This window comes from Acomys minous (assembly GCF_964271855.1).
Source record: "Acomys minous genome assembly, chromosome: 4".
Lineage (NCBI taxonomy): Eukaryota > Metazoa > Chordata > Mammalia > Rodentia > Muridae > Acomys > Acomys minous.
In genome coordinates this window covers 75,354,141-75,364,384 of record NC_140486.1, presented here as the reverse complement: position 1 = coordinate 75,364,384, position 10,244 = coordinate 75,354,141, and positions in this window count along the sequence as shown.

Sequence of the window (10,244 nt, the reverse complement as noted above, 5' to 3'; positions counted from 1 at the left end):
AATTAAAAAATGAGGAACGTTGGGTTGCTTTTATGTAAGGTAAGTTAAAATATATATACGTCGGTTCATTGGAAGCAGCTTTTGGCTGCTATGTAAAGGGGAAAGAGGGCGAAAGAAAAGCAAAAGGAAAAAAAAAAAGTCCAGATTATATGGTGAAGGGGAAGGAAAAGCTCTTTCCTGAAAGTTCAGGGTAAAGGGTAGGGTATGTCAGCCATGTCCTGAAGCAGGTAGGGTCTGAGGAGTTCTGGGAAAACCTGGAGCTGTTTGTCCCGGGGTTTGGAAGACACCATTTCAGCCTTTTGTAAATGGATAAGGCATGAAGTAATCAGTGTCTTTAATTGCTTCCTGCTGACAGTAGGTGGCGACAGGGGGCTAAAAGGCCAGGTCCCAGAGAGTAGGCTATTACATTTGCTGTCCAGGGTCTGAGGACATCTGTGGCTAGGAGGGGAAATGCAGGTCCAGCTGACACCATCTGTGTGGTTGGACTAGAGCAGCTATGGATGACTGTTTCGGTGCTGTCTTGAACGTAGGAAATCTGGCAGGATACGAGCTTTGGATGAGATGGTGCACACAGGAGCTACAGTCAGCCAGCTTCAGAGTGTAGCAGCAAGGAATGAGTTTAGAGAAAGTAGATCTGTTGTGTGCTGGTGGAGAAAGTTCCTGTGGTAAAGACAATGGGGTTGCTTTTCATGTACAGGGATACTAATTTTAAATATAAAAAATAAGATATGAAATATGAGATATGTACCACACAACAGAGTATATGGATAGGTTTATTATATGAGCATGGGGGGGGAGAAGGAAGGGGAGAGTGCCCGAGAGAGAGAGAGAGAGAGAGAGAGAGAGAGAGAGAGAGAGAGAGAGAGAGAGAGAGAGAGAGAAGGGAGGGAAGGAGGCAGGGAGGGAGGGAGGGAGACAGAGACAGAGACAGAGACAGAGACAGAGACAGAGACAGAGACAGAGACAGAGACAGAGACAGAGACAGAGAAGAAAGAGAGGTAGGTAAGTTTGTATAAACTCCTGGGCAGGGGATGCCCAGTGACAGGGTAGACAGTAAAGTCATAGGTTGCTAGGCAGACTGGGGCAGTATCCTAACAGTAGTCATACTTGTTTGTTTGTTTGTTTGTTTGTTTGTTTTTGAGACAGACTTTCTCTGCAAAACATGGCTGTCCTGGACTGGATTTGTAGAGCAGTCTGGTCTCAAACTCATAGAGATCCGCCTGCCTCTACCACTCTGAGTACTGGGATGTCAGCCACTGTGCCCGTTGATTGTAATCATCCTTAGTGAAGTGAGCTACCATCTTCCTGTGGTTGGATCTGCATTTCCCTGGTGACTGGGGATATTGGACATGATTTTTACTTCTCCTGGCATGATAGAAGACCCTGCTGTTTGAAGTCACAGTCCCCGACAGCTCTTCCAAACTCACACAGAATGGAGGATTCTGGATTCCTTTTCTCAGCAGGGGTCTTGTTTCTCTCTTCCTGAATTTATCTGGAGAATGTCTCTAAGCATTTCTGTAATTCCTGGAATGTAAAGCTTTCCTGGCACCTTAACTCCGAGCCAAGAGTGTATACCTACCTTGCGAACCCCTCACCCATCCCCCAAGAACTATATAACCTTTGTTCGCCCTGAGTAAGGTTGAATAGTGTCCCTGAATCTGATCCTGGAAGTCTACTCCTAACTCAGTGTTCACTGCTTCTGTTTCCTTTGTCTCTGGGGACCAGTGGCCAATGACCACCAGGGGAGGGGAGGGACACACAGGCCTTTTTCATGTCTTCTTTTGAGAAATGTCAACTTAAGTGTATTGTCTATTTTAAAAATTGGATTATTTGGGGTTTTGCCACCAAATTTGTTGATATCCTTATATGGTCTAGATACTAATCCTTTGTCAAATATATAGTTTGCAAATACTTTCCCCTATTCTAAATTAGCCTCTTCCCTCTGAGAGCTGTTTCTTTTGCTGTCCAGAAGTTTGTCACTTTAAAGTCATCTCGTTTGTGCATTTTTAAATTTTTTGTTTTGTTTTTCTTTTTGAGACAGGGTTTCTCTGTACAACAGCCCTGGCTGTTCTGGACTCACTTTGTAGACCAGACTGACCTGGAACTTACAGAGATCCGGCTGCAGTGCTGAGATTAAAGGTGCGTGCCATTTATGCATGTTTATCTCCTGTGCTTTGGGGGAGGGGGTGTCTACAAATCTCCTGTCCATTCCAATGCTCTGGTGTGCTTCCCTGTATTCTTCTGTACTTTCAGATCTTACATTCAATTCATTCTTTAAACATTTAGTGAAAGGTAGGGGTCTAGCTTACTTCTTCTCCATGTGAGTATCCAGTTTTGCCAAAGCTGCTAGTTAAAAAAAAAAAATCCCCTTTCATTGTGTGTTTTTAATATCTTTGTCAAAAAGCAGTTGGCTGGAGACTTGAGAGTTTATTTTTAGATTATCTGTTGCTTCATTGTTTTTTGTGTTTGTTTCTGTGCCAAAACCATGGTGTTTTGTCACTGCAGGTTTGTGGTACGTTTTGAAGTTGGTAGCATTATTCTTCTGGTTTTGTTCTGTTTGCTTAACATAACTTTAGTTATTCAAATGTGTATGCCTCTGTGTGTATGTGTGTGTGTGTGTATGTGTGCATGTGTGTGTGTGTGTGTGTGTGTGTGTGTGTGTGTATGTGCACGTGTGTGTGTTTCCATACATTTCTTTCTACCTTTAGAAATAATGCCTTTGGTGTTTTGATATGTATTTCATTGAATCTATAGGTTATTTTAGGTACTATGGACATTTTAACTATATTACTTGAACATAGGTGTCTTTCCCTTTTTCCTCTCTTCTTTCATCAACATTTTATAGAGCTTTATTGTCTAGAAGCTTCACTTTTGTTAAATTTATTTCTAGATAGTTAATGTTTAACACAATGCAGCTACTGTAAATGAGGTTTCTTTATTGATTTTTCAGATAAATCACTACTGATTTTTGTTAGTCAGCTTTGTGTTCTAAAATGTTGCTGAATTCATTCGTTCTGAAAGTTTTTAGTGGGTTCCTTGGGGTTTGAATGTAACATCTTACTATCTGCAAACACTCTTTTTGACTTCCTCCTTTCCAACTTGAATGCCCTTCATTTCCTCCTCTTACCTAAGAGCTCTGGCTAGGACTTCTAGTACCATGCTGAGTAAAAGTGTTGAAAGTGGCGTCCTGATCCTGTGCCACACTTCAGAGAAGACAGCTCTCGGCCTTTGCCACGTTATACATACTTTTAATTTGCTGAGGCTCATTCATTCTTTCTATAGCCATTTTTCCCAGAGTGGTTTTTTTTTAATCATAAAGTGGCAGTGGGTTATATTCTAATTATTTATTATCCTGCTTTCACATGCTATTACAAGTGGTTCTGTACTGAGCCACATCTCTAGCTGAATGTGTTATCAAATGCATTTTCTGTATCCATTAAGATGATCATATGATTTTTATGCTTTATTGTGTTGATTTGTATAGTAATTTTATCTGTTCATATATACTGAATGATCCTTGGACCCCTAGGATGGACAATACTGAGTGACCTTTTTAATGTGCCATTGAATTTGGTTTGATATATTATTGTTAGGGAATTTTGTGTCTGAGTTGATTAAGGTTCTGGACTGCAGCTTTTGTTTGTTGTTGTATCTTATTTTGATATCCTTGTAATTCTGTCCTTATAGAATGAGTTTAGGAGGATAATTCCTTCTCTTCAAGTTCTTCGGAATAATTTAAGAATTGGATCACCGTCTTCTCCAAAGATCCCATTGTAATACAGCATATTTTTCTGGCACAAGGACGACTTCCATAGAATGCAGAACATAGTGATCTCTTTAAGTAGAGAATGCTGACCTGAATCCCATTTCTCACGGAGCCCATGAGCTATGCTGCGGTGGCATGCAGAAGACTTCAAAGCTCAGGTGACTCCCCCAGTGTCTGGCTTCTGAAGGTGTGGTGATATGTTCTCTGTCGTCTCTACCCCGACCCCTCGCACGAAGCATGCGGACACTTTTTTCTTTCCACATCAGATAGCTTGCCAAATGGGATTCCGGCGTGTTTTTCAGTTCTTCTAGAATGTCTGGCCTATTGCACAGGCATCCCAATCTCCCAGCCGCAATGGTGCGCAAGGACCTGCAAGCCTAGGCCTGTTCTGAGGCAGGCCTAGGCTGGGCAGAGTGGGCTGAGAAGCAAGAGCAAGAGCAGTTCTCTGGGCAGTGAGCAGTGGGCAATGCCAAGTCACAGGGTTATATTTTCTCCGGAAGCCAAAAGACATAGAAGAGAGCAAAGAAGGGAAAAAAGGAGAAGAAACTCATCAACAAAATCATCTTTCATCTTTTTCCTTCCTTACCTAATGGCATTTAAAGCCTTATTTGTTTATTTGCAAAATAGAAACAAAATAGTTGTCTTCAGTGATGAGACTCCTAACTGATTGAGTTACTTGATACAAAGTGGTTAACTGTGAAATCATATCCATATAGAAGTACTAAATGTACTGAGCAAGTTGGATTTATACATTTATAAACACATATTAACAATAATAATGAAAGAAAAAGAAGCAATGAATTTGAGAGGAAGCAAGTTGATATGAAAAGGTTAGAGGGAAGAAAGAGAATGTGGAAAATGATATATTGTTTTTCAACTTAAAAATTCAAATAATTTAAGAGACTGAAAAATAGAACAATGAGCCATAATGAATTAGGAACAGAAGTTAAAGGAGATAAAAATTGAAATTGGGCAAGAAATAGAATAAATAGAAAAGCAAGTAAAATAAAAAATTGAGTTCTTAGAAAATACTAATTTACCTTACTAAGGGTATAAGTTTAGGATTAAGGAAGACTAAATCCATATAGAAAAGATTGGGGGAAAAAAAAGAAAAAAAAAAAGAAAAGATTGGGAAAAAAGATTGTTTTGTTTTTTGTTTTTATTTTGAGACAGGGTTTCTCTGTGTAGCCTTGGCTGTTCTGGACTCACTTTGTAGAGACCAGGCTGGCCTCGAACTCATAGAGATCTGCCTGCTTCTGCCTCCTGAATTGCCCCAGCCTGTGGTGTTTGACTAAAACTTGGGATGGAGTTCACCTGTTGAAAATCCAAGACACAAAGAAGGAGAACAAGTCTGATTGATCAAACTCTCAAACTATTAGTCAGGCAGCAGCTTTTATAAGTCAGAAGGCAGGGGAGCATATTGCTATAGCAATCGAACTGCAGGCCTTTCTCAAAAATAGGGAATTCCAAGCAGGGTCATAATGTCCTGCCACACAGGGCATCTTGCTCTGTCTTCATCTGTCTTTAGTCTAACTGCTGACTCACAACAGGGTCGCTCCATCTCTATCTGTCTTTAGTCTAACTGCTGACTCACAACAGGGTCAGCTAGTTTCTGGTGAAAGGCAAGCCTTGGGAAAGACAGAGACTTAAAGATGCAGACTTGGACAAGATGGCTGAACATTGGTCATATGGCCTATTGTCCCCAACACTGAGTGCTGGGAGTACAGGCATGTGCCACTGTACCTGGTGGAAAGAAAACTTTCAAGTGACAATGTTATGTAAAATGAACTTATCTATTAATAAATAAATAAATAAATTGAATTAATAAATTCTGTGTTTGAAAAATTATGCAGGAAAAGAATGACTCAAGAAGTAGTAAATAGATAAAATGAATGAAAATGGAAAGATTTAAAAGATAATTGGAGATATTATATTTAAAAGACACTAATCTGCATCATTTTTGTTTTACTATTAACTTGTGGAAAAATCTAATTTATGAAGCCAGCACGACTTTCATCCCAAAATGTGCTTTGAATGGGAATGGCCCCGTAGGCTCATCTGTTTGAGTGCTTGGTCCTCAGTTAGCGGAACTGTTTGGAAAGGATTAGGTGGTACGGCCACGGTGGAGGAGTGTGTGTCACTGGGCATGTGCTTTGAGATTTCAAAAGCTCACACCATTCCCACTTCCCCCTCTCCCTCTCCTCCCTCTCCCCCGCCCTCCCTCCCTCTCTGCCTACCATCTGTGGATCAGTATGCCCGCACTCAGCTATGCTCCGGAGCCATGCCAGCTTGCCAGCAGGCTCCCTGCTGCGATGATCATGGACACTAACCCTCTGTAACTGTGAGTCCCAATAAACAGTTTCTTTAATATAAGTTGCCTTTGTCATGGTATTTTCTCATGGTGCTGAAAAGTACCTAAGAAACTTCCCCAAACAGGTGATTATGTGTGAAAATATTCAAGTAAAAACTTAGACTCTTGACTTCATTATCAAACTGGCTGGAGAGCTACAACAAAGTGGAATTTGTTCCAAGGCACAAGAATACATTTCCTTGATGATCTAAATGGCAAACAAATAAATCCGAATTTTATTTAATAGAAGTTTATTTAGTAGAAAATTTATTTTCTAGTTAATAGAAATAATAGAATTTATTTAATAGCAAAACTTTCCAGGGACCAAAAACAATCAAAGTAACTCCTTGAATATATTTGCATCCAAAAATAATATTGGGTAAAATACAATTACTCTAAATGTACAGAGAAAATTTATAAAGATGGTTATAGTAAAATAGAAATAAAATTTCTGTTTAGTAACAAATGAGTTACATAATCATAAAACAACATCAGTTGACATAAAAATCTGGTTCTGTAATGAAATAATATAATGGCACATTAATATAGTATAATTCTACTTTATACATTAAATTTTAAGAAGCATGACAACTGATAATTTTTTGGTAATTATGTCAATGCATATACTTAGTGTTAAGATAATATTTCATGTTAATGTTACAGTTTTTAGTAGGATTTAACAACTTGTTACATTAATCAGATATGCTGTTTTTTTTTATGCTGTTTCATGTTTTAAAAATGAAGGAAACAGGCAGATATGGTAGCAGATACTAGCAATTTCTTTGCTGAGGAAGCTGACACATGAAATTAGCAGGTTTATGCACAAGTGCAGTGTCATACTGAAACTGTCACTGTAAATTATTGAATATAAGAAAAGTTGGATCAAAGTTATTTTGTTCAGTTAGAACTCAAGGGTGTTCCCTAGACATTAAAGTGATGAGACCTATGCTCTGCAGCCACTACTGTCTAGAAAAAATGCCTGGCACCTGTTCTTAGGTCTTCAAATATTTGTTGAATCCCACTGAATTCAGTTTTGCAGCCATTACAAACCATTTCACAATTTTGCTCATGGGATTTTCTCCTGATAAAAGGTCAGGAAGCAAACAGATAGTCCTGTACACCAGTACCATCTCTGCAATAGCAAGCTAGGTGACCTTGGACAAATCATTAATTTGGAGGCAGTTCACTGTCAGCACTGAGAGAAGTTTTTGTTAGTTTTGTTTTTTAGATAGGGTTTCTCTGTGTAGCCTTGGCTGTCCTGGAACTTGCTCTTTAGACCAGGCTTGGCCCAAACTCAGACATCCATCTCCTTCCAAGTGCTGAGGTTAAAGAAAGGCTTGTGCCACCACACCTGGCTTGTTCTACTGTTTTTCTTTTTTGATTTTTTTTGAGACAAGGTTTCTCTGCTTAATGGAGCCCTGGGTTTCCTGGACTCGATTTATTTATTTATTTATTTATTTATTTATTTATTTATTTATTTTGTGTGTGTGTGTGTTTTTTGTTGTTGTTGTTGGTTTTTTTCCATTTTTCTCCTTTATTAATTTATTCTTGTTACATCTCAATGGTTATCCCATCCCTTGTATCCTCCTATTCTTCCCTCCCTCCCATTTTCCCCTTATTCCCCTCCCCTATGACTGTTCCTGAGGGGGATTACCTCCCCCTGTATATGCTCATAGGGTATCAAGTCTCTTCTTGGTAACCTGCTGTCCTTCCTCTGAGTGCCACCAGGCCTCCCCCTCCAGGGGACATGGTCAAAGGTGAAGCACCTTTGGACTCGATTTATAGACCAGGCTGGTCTTGAACTCACAGGGATCTGCCTGCCTCTGCCTCCTCAGGGCTGGAATTAAATGTGTGCACCACCACTGCCCAGCTCATTCTACTTTGTAAACATTAGATAAAGAATGTGAAAATACTTGGAATGTTAGCTAACTAACAGAAATCTTATGAGATGTACATTATCAATTTGAAAAAGATCTGTTCAACAGATAGGTAAGGTGAAACAGAATTGTAAACCAAAAGAGGGGCACACATGCCCACCCTCCCTGAGGAGCTATGGTAGTTGATGGTTGCTGGAGGAGGAGAAATAATTTGCCCACTCTACAGTAAATAATCCCCTCCTGTGCTCATGTAAGCATCACTCGAGAACTGAGCGGGTCATAAAACCAAGGCAGGGAAATAGGAGGGAGATTTCCTGGGAAGAAAAAAGAAAAGAAGTTCTCTGGGAGCGGGAGGGGGATGAGAGATACTAACAGTGATGAAAATAACCCAAGTATGTTATATATATGTATGAAATTGTCAAAGAATAATAAACAATAAATAAAATGCTCCCCACCTCGAAGTTTGGCTGTGTGTTTTAGCACCCACTTGGATCCCCTGCTGGGTGGAGTCTTTCAGAGGACCTCTATGATAGACTCCCTTCCTGTTCCTTCTCTTCAACTTCTTCTGGTGTCTGTTCTATTTCTCCTTCTGAATGAGAATTAAGCATCTTCCCTAGGGTCCTCCTTGTTATTAGTTTCTTTAGGTCTGTGGTTATCCTGTATTATTTGGGTAATATCCACTTATAAGTGAGCATATACCATGCATGTCTTTCTGGGTCTGGGTCACCTCGCTCAGGATGATCTGTTTCTAGTTCCATCCATTTGCCCGCAAATTTCAATATTTCCTTGTTTTTAATAGCTGAGTAGTATTTCATTGTGTAAATGTACCACAGTTTCTTTTACCCATTCTTCAACTGAGGGACATATAGGTTGTTTCCAGATTCTGGCTATTACCAATAAAGCTATGAACATAACTGAGCAAATGTCCTTATTGTATCGTACAGCATCTTTTGAGTATATGGCCAGGAGTGGTGTGGCTGGGTCTTGAGGTAGGTCTGTTCCTAAATTTCTGAGAAAGCGCCAGATTGATTTCCAAAGTGGTTGTCCAAGTTTGCACTCCCACCAGCAATGGAGGAGTGTTCCTCACATGATTGTGCTGACACTCGAGTTTTTGATCTTAACCATTCTGTCAGGTGTAAGATGGAATCTTGGAGTTGTTTTCATTTTCATCTCCCTGATGATGAGGGATGTTGAACATTTCTTTAACTGCTTCATGCCCATTCAATATTCCTCTGTTGAGAAATGGATTAAAGATCTCAATATAAAACCAGACACACTAAATCTGTTAGAAGAAAAAGTGGGGAAGAGCCATGAGCTCACTGGCACAGGAGACAACTTCCTAAACAGAACTCCAACAGCTCAGGCTCTAAGATCAACAATTAATAAATGGGACCTCATGAAACTTCTGTAAGGCAAAGGACACTGTTAACAGAACAAAACCAACAGTCTACAGACTGAGAAAAGGTCTTCACCAACCCTACATCCAACAAAGGGCTAATATACAAAATATAAAGAATTCAAGAAATTGGACACCATCAAACCAAATAATCCAATTAGAAAGTGGGGTACAGAACTAAACAGGGTCTTGCAATTTTTACAAGAAATAAGGATTCTCCTTACTTCTGTGTACTGTAGGCCAGAAGCTGAACGTGCTGGGCCAGAGGCAAAAGGAGACTGCAGAGAGGAGCTGAGCAGAGAGGAGCACTGCTGCCTCTGATGGATGCAGTGAGGAAGGCCAGAACGCACTGCTCAGTGGCTGGATGCTCATTGCCAGCCTCCTCCACCTACTCAAAGCTATGCTCAGTTCCCATGTGCCCATCTCTACTGCAGAATCAAGAACGGGAACAGTAGAGGACAATTTATAGTACTAAATACACGTAAGAGAAAGATGAAAGAGCATGTCTACAACTTTTAGCCTATCCTTTGAACTAGGAAAGCAAATTAAGTTAAAGAGCACAGAAGGTAGAAAACAATACAGGTAAAGGTAGAGAACAGTCAGAGAAACAACAGTTCGTTCTTTGAGCAGGCCAACAGAGTTGCTGTGTGCCCAGTCAGCAAAGGAAAGAAACCAGAGCCAGGAAACACAGAAGTGAAGCCAATGCAGATTTGCAATGTTCTAGACATGCTCACACTTTAAAACCTTGTATAAAAAAAGGAATCTTTAGAGACTGATGGTTATTGCACACACACAAAGGCACATTCTCTCACACTTTTGCCTTGTTTCTAGAAATCTTGTTAAATGACAAGTGAC